The sequence below is a fragment of the Saccopteryx leptura genome, chromosome 4, assembly GCF_036850995.1.
Source record: "Saccopteryx leptura isolate mSacLep1 chromosome 4, mSacLep1_pri_phased_curated, whole genome shotgun sequence".
Classification (NCBI taxonomy): Eukaryota; Metazoa; Chordata; class Mammalia; order Chiroptera; family Emballonuridae; genus Saccopteryx; species Saccopteryx leptura.
The window spans coordinates 146188411-146205706 of record NC_089506.1 but is presented as its reverse complement, the minus strand read 5'-3'; the positions used below and the strand labels follow the sequence as shown (position 1 = coordinate 146205706).

The 17296-nt window shown below is 38.2% G+C and overlaps 1 pseudogene; it reads right to left on the bottom strand.

Moving 5' to 3' along the window:
• Positions 1 to 426: 426 nt before the first annotated feature.
• Positions 427 to 10565, bottom strand: LOC136404257 (serine/threonine-protein kinase 16-like; annotated as a pseudogene).
• Between the last annotated feature and the right edge of the window lie 6731 nt (positions 10566 to 17296).

Below are 17296 nucleotides of genomic sequence, written 5' to 3'. Positions count from 1 at the left end.
TTTCAAAGGAGGCTGGCTCTGGACCCTCAGAGGCACACGGTCCTGAGTGATTCTCAGTGGATTCTCAGTGCCCAGTCGCCCCCTCCCCCCATCAAACTGCTTTCACTTTATTCATCTATTCATACTTTTTCCTGTTCCCAGATTTGGAGGCACACTGTGGTGTAAGCTCAGCAGTCCTGCTCAGAGCTTTTACTAGTTTCACTTTCCACATGCCCCTCCCTCCGCCATCCCAACTCAGACTCTCTGTCCAGTTGTCCTGGGGGTAAGAGAGCAGAGCAGAGATGAAAGACTGGGCTGACTCTCCCCTACACTCCTGTCCCTACTATAAGAGAGAGCAAGCCCGGATAGAAAGGATGGAGATTCCAGTGAGGAATGGGGACCTCTTTACAAGGCACAGGGACCACCTTGATGTGGCCCCTGGTTTGTTCAGATTTGTGTCTTCTGCTGGCTCAGAGCTGGGGGTTGCAATGTCTCCAACTGACTGAGGAGAAGAACGTAAGGGTACTGGTGGGGTCCACAGTCATCATCGAAGCCAGCAGCTGCCACGGTGTGGAAGAACGCCTGGGGCTTTGTGGGATGCTGAGTTGGTTCTGCAGAGCCAGTTCACATTGTCACCCTTCTGGAACATCACAGCATATAGCACACAGCCTAGGGACCAGGCACCAGTCTGCGCAGAGAAGAGCTCCAGGGCCAGGGAGGAAGTGGGGTGTTGCTGGGCTGCTCAGTCCTGCAGAGCCAGAGTCGGGCTGGAGCCCTCCGCCAGGACTCCAGGGCCAGGGAGGAAGTGGGGTGTTGCTGGGCTGCGCAGTCCTGCAGAGCCAGAGTCGGGCTGGAGCCCTCCGCCAGGACTCCAGGGCCAGGTAGGAAGTGGGGTGCTGCTGGGCTGCGCAGTCCTGCAGAGCCAGAGTCGGGCTGGAGCCCTCCGCCAGGACTCCAGGGCCAGGGAGGAAGCGGGGTGTTGCTGGGCTGCGCAGTCCTGCAGAGCCAGAGTCGGGCTGGAGCCCTCCGCCAGGATGCATGCTTGATTCGTGGAACCCATGTGCATTGAAACTGGTTGCTTCTCATTTCTAGGCAAGATATTGGTGGGCTTCATTGGTGGGCTTCAGGTCCTTTGGGCATAACCCTGGGCATGAAAGACCTTAAGGCCTCTGCAGATACCCCAGCAGCAGCTGAAGGATTTGATGTTCATTCAAGAAGTTGCCTCTGTGTTTGAGTCTTTCTATCTTGTCACAAGCGTACCTCTCTGTAAGAAGGATAGCAGCAGCCAGGCCTCACATTTAGTGCCCGGCTCCCTCAGACAATAAGCCATGAGGCAAGGATGTTGGGGTGATGGAAGAGATGATGCATGGCTGCTTCTTGTTGGGGCTCCTCCCAGTCCTGTGGCTCGTGACACAGGATTTGCTTCAGGGTGGGGAGTGTCCATTATGTAACCCCTCTACTAGGTCCACATAGCTGAATCCACCCTCGCCCGGTATCTGGGTGAAGGGGTAGTGCTTATTGTCCATGATGCGAGTTCCTGGACAGATACACAGAGCGTCACTTGGACTGGCTCACTCAGCCTCCTCAAGGAGGGACTGAGGTTGCCAAAGGGTTCGTTCGGGAGAGTGGGCTCTTCCAGACGATGCACTGGAGGCCCGGAGGATCATGAGTGCCCAGCCTTTGTAATCACATACAGCTCTCCTCTGAAACCCCATTGCTGGGCCCAGAGTTGTTTCAGTGTCTGCCCATTGTGAGCCCCACAATAACTTTAACATCTTCCCACCCCTCAGACAAGGGTGTTGACTTCTGCCCCAGGAGTTTACATTCTGGGCCAGACCTTGCTTCAGTCTTTTTAAAGGCCCTTTCATGTGTTCGACTATACCTGCTTCTGTTCTCTCGATTAGCACCTTGCTTTCCCTCCTGTTTACTGACAACTCTTACTGCACCCTTGATTCCTGGCTACTTGCTTGCCTGCTTTGCTTACTGTGCCGGCTCCCTGACTACCGCTGCCCTCTGTCCAGAGGAACGTACAAAGATCTTTCTACTATAGTATCAAACTGTTCAATAAGAGGAACATCTTGAATTTCTAGTAATTGAGAATTCTGGGGATTGTGTCTCATGAAACAAATAATAACTAAGAAGAATGAGATCATTTATTTTTTAAGTTGTATAACCAAATAAATGAAGAGTTGATTCATGTTGAAAAGAGCTTATGTATAAAAGCACAATTTAACTACCTTCAACCCTTTTTGTTTTTAAATTTCTTACCATATCGGTAGAAAAAAAATCCCATTTATTACAAGCTTGACTTATACCATAATGATCACTAGTTGGGATACTAATGTGACCACATCATAGTATGAGCAGATCACCACCTCCTTCTTTAAGAAAAAGTAAAATTACAAATATGCTAAAAAACCAAAAGCCATTAACAATTTAACAATGAAATGTCCATATTATTTTAGAAACACTTATATAAGCTCAAAACAATTGAATGTATTAAGAAGTACCAGCTTTATATGTATATTTTGTAAATGACTTCATCTAAGACATACTGATACAGTTCACTGGGAGGATATTAGCATCAACTTAGACTTGGTGATACTGCCTCCCCTTTGCCTTCAACTCTGCTTAGCTGGCTTTGCTTTGCCTGGGTAGTAGTTAAGGCTCTTAGTTCGGAAAGCTTGACACGGTTGCCACCATCCCTAACAACTGTCTTGTTTGGGTCTTTTTTTAAGCTATAGGTAGTGATCTTGTAAGGCTTAAATATTAACTAGTCTTCCTTTTTTTTGTAGGCTCTTGGTTATGTTAGCTCGAATCTATACCATACCATAATGCTTTATTCGTATCACAATATCCTGTGATCCATGTCTCTCTTGGAAAAGCTACTAAACCCAATAAACGAGGGGAAACAGCAATTATTAATTGGCCATGGCACATATTTTCCTTTTCAGATCTTTGAATTCTGCTTTTTTAGCAGATCTGTGATAACGAGGCAGTGAGGCTTGCACAGCTGTGGCTTAAACTTCAGTAGTTTTGTCAAATTTTATTTTTTTAGGAAATATATTTCACTTCTGACATTTAAGAGACTACAGCTTTGAAGAATTCACACAGACCTTCTGTAACCATTTTATTTTGCTAATGACCTAAATTGATCTCTGTAATTTAAAGATAATAATATTATTTGATTGTAGTAACTAGATACCAAATGAATTTCTGCACAAATGAAATTCTGCATAATCCTGGGTATAATATGACTGTTTTGTGTCAGCTGTGAAATCACACCGTAGAGCTGAAATGAGCAGTGGGAAGGATGCTGGAGTCAGTCAGCATTTCCTGATGTGAGTTTTAAGTTGGACTCTTTGCAAAACCTTGGGCAAATCACTTAATTTTTTGGGACTCAGTTTTTCACCTCTTGCCCTGATAGAATAAGGTTATTTAAGGTCTCTTCCTGCTCTTCCAGCTCTAGAATCTGAATCCCACCAAATTGATTTTTCATAGTCAGTAGAACATCTTAACAAAGCTGCACTGTGAAATATTTGACAAGCATTAACAAGATTGAATATATTTTAGTCATTTCATACTCTGTAGGAAAAAAGAACATTTAAGAACTCCCCCCACCTCTATTCTAACCCCCACACAAGACTTGTATTTCTTTAAATTTAAAACATTTTACATTTGCCAGTTACTCTAAACTGGTTTTATACTTCCTGTGGTAAGGACAGAGAGAGAATGGTCCAACCTGTAATTTCAGAGGGCATGTTGTGCTTTATAAATTTAGTAATGAACAGTGGGTGGGGCTGGAGATTTGGATCAGCTTAGGTGGTATATAGTCTAGACTATACTAGATTTATCCTTGATAAATAGGATCATGACTTTTAGTGAGATTTCTTTCCCCTTGAGGGTAGGGAAAAAAAAGAGAGAGAGAGAAAAGCAAAACTGCCTGCAATACTACAGCACCTGCTTTATTAAAAACTCCAGGGAGGTTCCTTATTAATCTCTGAAATACAAGATCTTACTGTAAATGAAAGATAGAAACCAGTACTCTCTGCATTTGTTATATGCTTATTTTATACTTTGTAGAATTTTATAAGTGCATATAGAATATTAAGTTCTACAAAGAAAGTTCACATAGTCCATTAATAAAGATTTTTTCATGAGACAAAATGTATTCATTATTATTGCCTTTGCATTTCTAGAGCCAGTGTAAGATAACTGTCTTAAAAATATCTGAGAGGAGTCTTTAGAAATGGATAAAAATTGACTTGCTCAGTACACCAAAAAATATCTAGCTTTATTTTTACTAAGGGATAAAAATAGTATATGCGCATATATTTAAAATGAAAAAGTACAAATAAAAATGCAGTTGTAGTGCAGATAACCTGAATTAATAACTAATATTTATCTGCCTTAGAATTCACATGAGGCTAGCTTTTAGCCATAATAAACTTTTTGTCAAATGACCTCTGAGTTACAGTACTTAACCTCACGTATTACATTCTTTTAAAATACAAAATATTTTTGGAAGAAATAGGCATTCTACTTTTTTATAAAGAAGAATCATATTCTCATAGCTTTTCATTCTAAAAAAATAAATCTTGCTTGCCATTCACAATGTTTTTTATATTGATAATTGAAATACTAAATAATTCAGTTTACTATAGATAAAAGAAAATCAACTTTTGTTAAAATTCAGAAATTTCAAAGCATTAAAGGATTGTGGTAGACAGAAGGTGTATTTTATTTAAACCTGAACAAGGTATGAGAAAGGAAGCACCTATCAGGAAAGATTTTGGAGATACAAGTACATTAATGAAAGTCCTTGGTGAAATGATGGTGAACAGGAAGTTTTAATTTAGGCATGTGTAAGCCCAGTAGACCCTGGGTGCACATGCAATCATGATAAACCTATGTTAATCTTATTTTTTTGTGATTGATTGACTTACCTAAAAAAATGGGGAATAGTAGAAAAGTAAATATAAGGAAGAAACAGTGAAATCTGCTTGGAAACCATTTATATTTGAAAATCATTTTGAAATGAAAAGGTTATTTTTCTGAAGTAGTTTAAGTAAAATACTATAGCAGATTTTAATGTAATAACTTACTATAGAACCCCAGAAATAGGAATGTTATTTTTTTGGAGGGAGGACTCTTAATATTCAGAAAAGTGCTATTTTATTTATGGAATGAATTGCAGTCAAACTTATTCCACGATATCAAAGTTTTCTAGAAAACCGATAAAAGGCAAATTTATGTAGAAACTTCATGGAAAAGGTAATTATACCTTAATAAAATGGGGAAAATAACACAAAAACATTAAGGCTTATATATATAATTAAAATGGGTTTTTTTTTTTTATTGCCACCAGTCACTTTCTTTTTTCAACCAACACTATTTTAAAAACAGTAACAATAACCTATTTTATTTTATTTTGATGATTACCTTTATAAGAGTCATTCTCTAAACCAGGAAAATGGGCAATGATATTACAACTGTGAGACCAGAGTATTGAACAGATTTGTTAAAATCTGTGCAGTGGGCTAAGGAACAGCTGATGCCTGGGTGAAATTCCTCTTGAATATACTCCTGCACTTCTGAGCTGCTTCTTCAAGCACTGGTAATTTCAAGTTCACTTACACAGGGGCTCTTTCTATCTAGTTCTTATGACCTAAATTTGCTAATACAATATAAAAGCAACGATAAGTTACATTTCAATTCATTATTAGGTTTGTGGTTGCTATTTTATTTTAGAGATTGAAAAGAAGGTAACCTTCTGTGTTGGTCTAAATATTGATAGCTGGTGGGGACAGGCAGGAGGCAATAAGGTTGTCTTCTCTATAGTTGGTTGCTAACTAGATTCTGTTAGACTTTAGAAAATGCAGCTCAGAGATTATCTTCCACATAGGCAAATGATTATGGTAAGAGATAATGAAAATGGGCAGCTTGGCAATAATAGAAGTGACACTCTCTTTACTATGGCTTGAGAGCTACACTAGGGAATGCTTAGAGAATAAGTGAAGAAGCAGAGGTTTCTAAGGGTGGAGAGAACAGGAGAGAAAGAAGAAGGGGGGAGACAGAAAGTGGAGGAGAGGGAGGCAGAGAGATAGATAGATAGATAGATAGAGAGAGAGAGAGAGAGAGAGAGGGAGAGAGATAGACCTTAAAGCTTTGTCTGGCTCTTTTTCTGTGTGTCACAGAGACAGAGAGAGTCAGAGAGAGGGACAGATAGGGACAGACAGACAAGAAAGGAGAGAGAGATGAGAAGCATCAGTTCTTTATTGTGGCACCTTAGTTGTTCATTGATTGCTTTTTCATATGTGCCTTGACCAGGGGGGCTACAGCAGACCGAGTGACCTCTTGCTTGAGCCAGCAACCTTGGGCTCCAGCTGGTGAGTCTTGCTCAAACCAAATGTTTCCCTGCTCAAGCTGGCGACCTCGGGGTCTTGAACCTGGGTCCTCTGCATCCCAGTCCGACACTCTATCCACTGTGCCACCGCCTGGTCAGGATTATCTGGCTCTTTTATACTGGGTATAATTTAATATTGCTGATAAGTTGGCTTGGGATAGAGAGTCACCTCAGTAGCCATAAATAATCTTTTCAGTGTTTAGTGCCCTAACTGGCAATCTGGCTCTGGTACCTTGCCTTTTATTTTTTGTTTTTAAATTCTTTCTGTGTCCTCCTAGACTTTTCATACTGTAGGTATTATCCAACCCTCTATTATAGAGAGGACAATAAAGAAATGTGGTATTAACTTGAGTTTGCTTTGCTCATCATTATGAGAACATTTATTAGAACTAAGATAACAGCAGATTACAAAAATTGGTTTAGAAACTAGTAGTTCTCAAACTGTGGTCCCTGGACCAGCAAAAGCAGAAAAGCAGTATTTCCTGGGACTCGCCCAAAATGAGAATGCCTCCTTAACCACAATACTAAGTCAGAATCCCTTGGAGTAGGCCCACAATCTATTTTGATATGCCTTCAAGAATTCTGTTGTGTGCTCAAGGTTGAGAAGAAATGTCTAGGGACTAGGGTTTTTTGTTTTTTGTTTCTTAGTTTTACCTTCTTGTAGACATTAAATCTTGGTAAATTTGCTAAACTTTTCTGAGTCTCTGGTTCTCATGCTTGTAAAATGGAAGATGATCAGCCCTTTGCTGGGTAGCTCAGTTGGTTAGAGCATTGTCCTGACATACCATGGTTGCAGGTTTGATCCCTGATCAGGGCATACACAAGAATCAAGCAATAATGGCATGATTAAGTGAAACAGCAAATAGATGTTTCTCTCTCTCTCTCCCTTCTTCTCTAAAAATCAGTGAATTAAAAAATTAAAAAACAAACAAATAAATGATGATCAACAATAAACCTTCCAGCTCTAACATTTTGTGAATCTAGGATCTAATAACTAGGTGAAAGAGAATGTGTTAAGGAATAGCAATGCCTAGACATCCAGCTGCAAAGATAAACCTCATATATTACTCCTTCCATATGTTTAATGTACAGTGATCTTTCTCAGTCTTTATTAGTTCTGTATCTTTCTTACAGTAGTTACTGTAAAATAAAATGAGCCTACTAAATAACTCAAGACCAATTTTATTGTAATGAAGTAGAATACATTATAATGATTTTACTTTTAATTGTTGAAGATGACACAAAGCATCAATGATATTATAAAATGGAATTTAAAGATAAACAGCTTTCAGTTTGATGGCTTTCCCCAAATTCACCATAAACTGAGCACTCAGGAAGTACATAAGTAAGTCTAGATGTAATAATAGGGTGGTATTACATTATATTAAATATAAACTTATTCAAAATTTAGAAAGTGATAAACAGTTTTTCATAAGGATCTGCTAATGCACACTCTGTAGCCCAGTGGAGATTAGTTCGTTCAAATGGTCAAAGGGCATATGTTTTACTTGCAAATTTTCTATTCTCTTTAAAGGAAATTTCAAATGGTAATCTGCTTTTCAGATTATTTGAAGGCAGGCTACATGATTTGGAAAGCTATAGCTTCTATAGAAAAATGCTAAAATCTATGTCTTTGTACGTATTAGATATAAATGTGAACATTTGTATCATTTAAACGGGGATCTGGTTCTGCTCTAAGACCCTAGATACTGAGATGTGCAGGTGTTGGCATTTTGTGTATTTGGGTTATATCAATACTGAAGACACGTTAACCTCCTTCATCTCATTATTGAACTAATCTGAGATGTGCCAATTTTTAAAAGGCATTCCAGTGATACGTTGGCCTTGACTAATTTGAAATAATTGGGTAGAGGATTCCTTATGATAAAAAGAAAAATTAGCTCATCAGACATATGTGACCTAAGTATGAATTGACTTTCCTTGTCTGTTTTGATTCATAATCTCATTCAATTGGGTTGAATATAATATATACTTGGTTGCTTTGTTTAAAAGGCTCTCTCTCTCTATGCTTTTTTCTTTATAAAATTAAATACTAATAATTGTAAGCTAGTTTATGATACCATGAAAGCAATATGAAAATTATAGTGTTTTATTGGTGTTTTTCTTATATCTTGGTATATATAAATCAGGAAATTACTTTTTTACAATATACTTGTAAATGAGGTCTTTGAATAGCTTTATATGATATTGTATAAGACCAACTTCAATACAGAGTGACTTCTAAATTTTGTACAAAGTTATCATGTAGTGTCATTTACAATGAATACCAACTTCTTTTATTTTGACTTTGGTCAAAGATTAATTCTTTGTGTCAAAACCTGTTGTTAAAAATATAAAAAGAAGACAATAAATGGTCGGGTTTTATTTTAGCATGGCAATGTCATTTGTCCAGGAGGGGGAGCTCTCAGTCCGCATGCAGCAGAGCAAAGCAGACAGTCTAGTATCTTTTCTGCTGCTTGAAAATTGTCTGACAGGAAAATATCAACACAAACCATGCGATTTGCTGCTGGAGCACGCTGGACCTCATCTGCTTAAAAAGATGCATGGATATAGTCATCACAGTTCATAATTTAATAAACTGCTAAAAAACCCACACATTTCATTTTAGCGACTTTGGTCTCACAACTAAATTCAAATTGCTACAAAGACATTTGAATTTTGCACTAATATGTCATGAGCACTGCACCCATTGCAAATTAATGAGTCTCTGACTAGCACTGTGTATTTGTCATTTGAATTTATGCTAATGCAATAGGTCTCCTGGTGATGCTGATAGTCCATAGCAGCTGCTGGAACCACAGAATGCATGGGCACTTCCCTTCGATTTTATACTGCTGCCCACTTTCTTGGCTTTTCTGGTCTGTCACTTAGGCAGTGATCCTGTAGCTGGTTATAGATAGGGCTGCTAATTATCTTTGACATTACACTGTTGGCCTGACCCCCAACACTGAGCAGAAGTAATGTATCAGTGTTGAGAGAATTATGTACATCATATGGTGACAGCCTCAGACCAGCAGGTCAGAAGCAGTTCATTGAGAATCAGTGGTATTTACAAAGGATGTTGGTATGGAAATTGGTAATATTTTTCAGTGATATTGTGTAATGTATATCAATAGATCAATCTAAAAAAGTGACTGTAATTTTTGTGATCACAATGAACAGGATTTGTACATGTGTGCAAAAAACAGAGGGTAGTACTTCCATTTTACCCCCTTTCTATTCAATCTGTTGCAGTCATGACAATACTTCATGGTTATGAGGGTGTCTGAGCCTTCATTATGGTTGTACAAATTGCCTGTTGGTCAAAGAGACATGGTGATACCATTGGATTTAGTGCAGGAATTGTTGGCCTAAGGGGTGTATGTGTGGGAAGAAGATGCACAAAAAACCATTTTCATGGGAAGCAAGTCAGTGACAAAAGGTTCCCAGTGTCTGCTGTTATTTTCATTCCTCAAGTCTTAATTATAAAATTAAAATGTTTTCTTAGACTACTCTTTGCATCTGACCTGCTTCTAGAATGAAGAATGAAAGTATGTAGAGTTTATTCTCATGGATTCTGGAAATTAGATTTAGTGTTTAGAAATGTCATGGGAAAATTCAACTAAAAACAAAAGTATACTTCAGACTATGCACCTTTTAAAAATTGTTACTGAATTTAAGAAATGTTCCTTTGTTTTGCCCTCAGGACTAAAGGAAAGCATACGAACTTTTTCTTTCCAATAAAAAAGAGGAGAAATGAACAAATGCACACCCTGGTCAGTAGCATTGCTAGCATTCAGTTCCTAGTTTCTGAAAGAAACCTAGATAAGTAGGGGTCAATTCTTGAATTATCTCCAGGGGAAAAAATTACAAGGTATATAGATATAATTATTTGTTAAATGATTTCCAGCGGATGAAGTATAGAAATAAAAGTAACCTATTAATCTCAATAATGCCCGAGAGCAAGAAGGCTCTTTTCTTATGAAACTCATAAAAGGAAGAGGATTTTTATCCTCACTCCACAGCCTGCTAAGCTGCTCAGAGCACCAGCCCCAGGAGACAATTCTGTATCTTTCTACCTGATGGGACCAACCTGAGGGTTAAAGGGCCTCTCCGGAGAAAGAAACTTGACTGGGAAGGCAGCGCACAGGCTCTTGACTACAGCGCCTCCGTTTTCCATCGAGGCGCTGCGACGTTTTTCACTCTTCTTGGAAAAAACTTTGAAATGTAAACTGTTTCGATTGATGGCTCCTTCTGGCCCTGGCAACTCTTTTTGGTAGCTGGTGCTCTTTCTGTAATACTTGTTAAAAATGTCTCTGTAGCAAAGATGTTGTTTTTTATGTGATTTTTTTTTTTTTTTAAGTCAGCGCATGTGTGAGTACAGACAGGCTCTCATCTTGCATGGCGGAGACTGGCAGGTGAACACCTACTCCTGTTGTCCTTATTCATTTGCAATACTTTATAAGATTAGTCTCTTTGAAAGCTGTTTTCAGTCTAAACTGTCAGTCCTTTTCGAATGTGGTCCCTCTCCCTGGGAATGACTTCTCAGAACCAGTGAGAAACGCTGTGGCGCGAAAGTCCCTGTCGCAGCCCCCAGACGAGTCTACACTGCCCCACCGTTCCCCAGCAAGGCTACCCGAGGGCGGCTGTAGCAGACCAAACATGCTTCTAAGTGATCATGTTTTAGATCTGCCTTTAAACTACATATGCAACTTCCACCATCATTCATCTGCTGTTGGAAATTCCATTTTTGGTCAATCATCTATGAAATGACTGCATGTGTGATGTTTTACATTCTTGTAATATTCTTAAACTACATCCATGTGGAAAGAATTTCGATAATAAAATAGATCAATCTGCTTAAACTGATTTAGATAGTGAAATAGGTCAAACTACATAAGCCAGTGTGAAAAACACCCATTTTTATTAAATGTTGACTGCTTATATTGATCTGATGGTTAAATTAATTTCTTTATCCTGTGCTATGTAGAATCAGGTTCATAAGTTATATGTTCTTATTTGTTGAAGACTTATTTTCCTTGGATCATATTGGCTGCAGTGTACTATCCTCTGTTTTGCTGCAGTTGCTTTTTGAAAAGATTGCACTGCCTTGCATGCATCACGAAAAGGAAAGCCCTGTGACCTATTTCGGAGAGGAGCCACTTTCTACTCTACTGTTTTGCCCTTTGAGTTCTCCCGCTTGCCAGACATTCTACCCACCAACAGCGCATTCTGAGGCAGCCAGGCTGCAAATCAAAGATGTGACTTGCAACTGTTAAGGCACTGATTAAGTGTATGATCTCAAGGTCAAGGAAACTTGCTAGCTGTAGTTTTCTTCAGCCAAGTGGTTGCTCAAGTGCTCAGAGATGCTTCTTCCCCCCCATTCTCTCTCTCTCTCTCTCTCTCTCTCTCACACACACACACACACACACACACACACACACACACACAACTTCGTAAGCACAAACGCAAGGTTAGACTGGAATTATCATACTCTGTTATTTTCAGTTTTTAACATTATTGGCAAACAAGAAACATGTAAAGTTGTCAAACAATTCTCAATACCTTTTTAGTAAAATTATTTTTTTATTTTTACTTTCAATATTATTTTGTGTTAGTTCCAGGCGTACAGCATAGTGGTTAGACAACCATGTACTTTAGCAAGTGTTCCTGATATTTCTAGTACCCACTTGGACCAAACATCGTTATTACAATGTATGGACAATATTCCTCATGCTGTACTTCATATTTCCATGGCTATTTTGTAACTACCAATTTGTATTTTTTTAATCCCTTTACCTTTTTCACCCAGTCCCCAAATGCCTCCCCTTTAGTAACTGTCAGTCTCAAACACATTAAGTTATTTATTGGAATACAGTTAAATTGACCCCTTCTAAATCAATATGCTTATAATCTAGTGTGAAAACAAGATTAGAAACAATACAAACAATATGATATAGGTAAACATAACAGGTGTAAATAATATAAAATTATTCTTTTGTATTAAGCGAAAAGTGCTAGGTAATATTTACTTCTCAGAACAATATTCTTGATTTCTCACATATAATTCTTATATTCTTTGTTTTTTGGAATGTGTGGAAAAAAGCAAGTAAAAAACTAAATGACAGAATGGTTTGCAAGGTCAGTGCTTAGACTGCTTCTCTTTCTCAACCCTCTTTTTCTTTTTTCTTCTCCTTAGTCCCACTAGGGGCCTCAGACCTACATTGAGACCCTATCCCCACTGCCATGGACAATATCTGAGCCAAGTAGAAACCAAACAAAGGGTAAGACCAAAGAGTAGAAGTCCTGGGATCATTGGCCTTTTCCAAAAAGAATATAGTTTTCAGTAAATTCCTACCCTAACAAAGTTTTCTTTCTTTATAATGATGGCTTTAAAATTTATTAAACAGAATGATGGCAATTCACTTTCAGGAAGGCCTTATTATTCTCACTGATACAGTAAAGATAAATTTATAAAAATGATAAACAATTAGATAATATTTAAGAAACCATCTAAAGAAAAAATTCTCTTTTCTATGCTTCCAAATGACAGTGTTATAGAGTTTTAATTTTGATTACTTTAGGGTCCTGGAGACTAATGCATTGTAAAAAAAAAAGATCCCTGGAAGTACTTACCATATTTCCCTGTGTGTAAGATGCTCCCATGTATAAGACATACCTTGATTTTGGGGCCTGAAATTTGAAAAAAAATGTATTACATAAAGTTATTGAACTCAATTTTTATTCATCATAAAATTCATACAACTCCTCATCACTTTCAAAACTCCCATCCACTAGCTTGTCCTCATCTGTATCTAATGACAAATGACTCTCCAACAGTGAGCGCAAAAACAAGCGTAAAAAAGCGGGAAATGCAAGTAAAAAAATCTACAACCACTGTATAAGATGCACCCAGTTTTTAGACCCCAAATTTTTTGAAAAAGTATGTGTCTTATACATGGGGAAATATGGTAAGTTAAAATACGTTCTGAATTTGATTAAAAAATCCTGGAGTCTGACCAGGTAGGTGGTGGCAGAGTGAATAGAGCATGAACTGGGATGCAGAGGACCCAGGGGACCCAGGTTCACTGGTTTGAGTGCAGGATCATCTGGCTTGAGTGCAGGCTCACCAGCTTGAGCACAGGGTCGCTGGCTTGAGCGTGGGATCATAGACATGACCCCATGGTCACTGGCTTGATCCCAAAGGTTGCTAGCTTGAAGTCCAAGGTTGCTGGCTTGAGCAAGGGTTCACTCGCTGTGCTGTAGCCCCTCTGATCAAGTCACATATGAGAAAGCAATCAATGAACAACTAAAGGAGACTAAGGAGCCACAATGAAGAATTGATGCTTCTCATCTCTCTCCCTTCTTGTCTGTCTGTCCCTATTTGTCCCTCTTTCTGTCTCTATCACACACAGAAGTACTGGAAAGAAAATAATTAATCCAACCTGGTAAGATTTTTATTTTAGGAACTAAGATATAAGTAAGGAAAAAGAACAAAACAATGAGAGAGAATACGGAGTGGGGGATATGGTGGGAGGAGAAAGAGGGAATAAATGATTTAAAAATTATAATTATTGTTATTATTTTCAGAACACTTAACACGGGATATACTCCTTAACATCTTTTTCAGTGTACAAGACAGATTATTAACTATAGGCAATATGTTGTATACCAGATCTCTAGAACTTCTTCATCGTGAACAACTGAACCTACATGCCAGTTGAACAACAGCTTCCTGTTCCCCCTCCCTCCAGCCCTGACAATGACCATCCCGCTCTCTGCTTTTATTAGTCAGCCTTAAAAAAGAAAGAAATCTTGGCCTGACCTGTGGTGGCGCAGTGGATAAAGCGTCGACCTGGAAATGCTGAGGTCGCCGGTTCGAAACCCTGAGCTTGCCTGGTCAAGGCACATATGGGAGTTGATGCTTCCAGCTCCTCCCCCCTTCTCTCTCCTCTCTCTCTCTCAGTCTCTCTCTCTCCTCTCTAAAAATGAATAAATAAAAAATAAAATAAAATAAAAAATTAAAAAAAAAAAAAGAAAGAAATCCTAAAAAAAAAAAAAAAAAAAAAAAAAAGAAGGAAATCCTTCCATATGTAACAACATGGATGAATCCAGAGGATTTTATGCTAAATGAAATAAGCCAGTCATGGAAGGACAAATACTGCATAATTCCACTTACAGGAGGTATGTAAAATAGTTAAGAAGCTGAGAAATGTTTTAGGGAGTGGAAGGGAGTGGATATGGAAAGAGAAATTGAGTATAAATCACTTCTCTTAAGTACCTCAGTGAATCTATGGTATCATCTTACAAGTTCTTTAGCTAAATTTTCTTTCCCTAAATTACTCACCTTTCTGCTCCAGGCACTGGATGTAAAATTAAAGATTCTTGAACTCCGAAAGTACAGAATGAGTATGTATCATCCTAGTTATGTATTCAATATAAGGGAGGGGCAGTGACATTTTGAAACTTAGACATGCACTGAGAAGACACAAATGATTGAAGTGAGGAAATGTGAGACTATCATCTAGCATTTATTTAATGTCACTTGAGAGAGCTTTGAAAATCATAAACAAGAAAGGGAAATGAAAATACTGAGAATAGTATTTGAACAATGTCTGCAAGGTATAATAATAGGGCATTTATAGGGCCTGGCCCAGTTCATTAGGGACATTAGAATACATTTTGACAGTCTTTAAAACCTAGGAACAGTGTTACATGTGAACTAAGGCCCTATAAGGGAAGATAGCTGATTCTAAAAATATGATTTGAGGCCTTTAATTTTTTGTTGGATGACTAGCAAACTTCAAATTTGCAAGCCTGCAAAGCCCATGTTGCATTCCTTGACCTCTTTTTGTTGTTTGGAGGGCCCAATTTAAAGAGTACGGTCTCTGCAGGCCAGACATGTAGGAAGTGCTTGCCAAGTGATTTATTTTACTAGAATATGATAATCGGCTTAGTAGGACTTGGTAGCTTAAAAAAAAATCAAACAGTATTGAAAAACTGTCTATGTTTCTGCATCTTTAGAAAAAAAAAGAGCCTTCAGAGTTCTTATCTGGCACTATGAAAATAGACGCCACAGAGGAGTCTTCCCCTTCATCCTCCCACTCCCCAATTTAAATCAACTAATTAAGAGAGATGTAACTAGAAGGGAGTGATTAAGTCATTAATTTAATCATTGTCATACTTGTGAATATGGACTTGTCCCAGAGTTATGAGGTTAATGAATTCAAGTATATTGTCAAAACTAACTATGGTTTTCAAAGAGGAGGATTTTATGTTTTGTAGTTTATATGCTTAGAAGTTAGCATTTAGCTGTGATAAGACCTGACATCAAAATAAGTTATTGAAATTGTGCTTAAAATGATGATTAGAAGAACATAAGAATTCCTCTTTATCATTGTTGCTGACATCACTGCTATCTTCAATGCCACTGCCACCAGGAAAACCATGATCTCATGGATAATTTCATCTGGGTAGCTGGGAATTGACTTGCAAGGGCATAAGTCTGTCTACATACAGGGATGTTCGAAATTCCTCAAATTTAGACTTTGGCCATTTCTTATTATTATGAATGTTTTATAACAATTTTATGCCTGATATATTCTAAAAATTTCTAAAAACATGTCTTCAAATCAGCTCTCTTTAAAGCCATTACTTACTCTGTTATCCTTCAAATCTAACAGGCACTGAGCTTGGTGTAGTGGATCCAGTGCTCAACAGAACAGACACAGCGCCTGTCCTGGCATGGCTTACAACCCAGGGAGATTCAATCGATAAGTGATACAAATAAATATCTAATTATGAATTCTAATCAGTATTGAGAAAAGCACAGGAAGTAATAAGAGATTATCATCTCTTACGATGGGAACTGATTTAGATTAAAAAACTTTTCTAAGGAAATAACAATTATGTTGATAACTGAAGAATGGATCAGGAGTTACCCAGTGAAAGGTTGGGAAGAATAGAATTTCATATGGAGATAATAACAAATGTACTGAGGCAGGAAAGAGCTCGGCACTTTGAAAACAGAAAGAAGTCACATGACCCTTCAGGTTAGTAAGAGACAGTGGGTGATGTCAGACGAGATTGGAGAAGACAGGAAAAGACCAGACAGAGACTGCTGACCTGATTTAGGATTTGAAGAGAAATAGAAAACTACTGAGAAGTTTTAGAAGGGTTGTTGTGACCAGCCTTTTGTTTAAAGAAGATAACTGTGGTTATTTGTGAGAAATATACGGGAGTAGGAAACATAGTGGAAACATGAGAATAAAGGTCTAGCTGAGAGAGGATGATGCTTCAGAAAAGAAAGTCAAGATGAAGAGAAGGATATGGATATAAGATATAGTTTGAATTGATAGATTATAGATAATGAATAGATATTGAACTGATAAGTAGACAGGATAGATTGAACGACTATTTTTTATTGATTTTAATTTGTTGTGTTTACATAGTTACAAGTGTACCCTCTGAATATATCTCCCTCCCTCCCCGCCTTGTTCTCCTTGACACTCCCTTTGCCCCTCCCCCCACCACCTTTCCCCCTTTCCTCCATAATTTACTATCCTGCCCTCTATCTCTCTGTGCTATGCTTATATACTTTCACTAATGTCTTTTCTTTCTTTGATCTCCTCCTCTCTTCCTTTTTCCCTCTGGACTCTTTGACCCCTTCTCTGCCTCTCTTCCATTCCTCAATCCACATTGTTCATTGGATTCCTCATATGAGTGAAGTCAAATGATATTTTTCTTTCTCAGCCTGGCTTATTTTGCTTAGCATAATAGACTCCAGGTCCATCCATGTTGCTGCAAAGGGTAAGATTTCCTTCATTTTCATGGCCATGTGGTATTCCATTGTGTATATGTACCACTGTGTTTTAATCCACTCATCCACTGATGGACACTTGGGATGTTTCC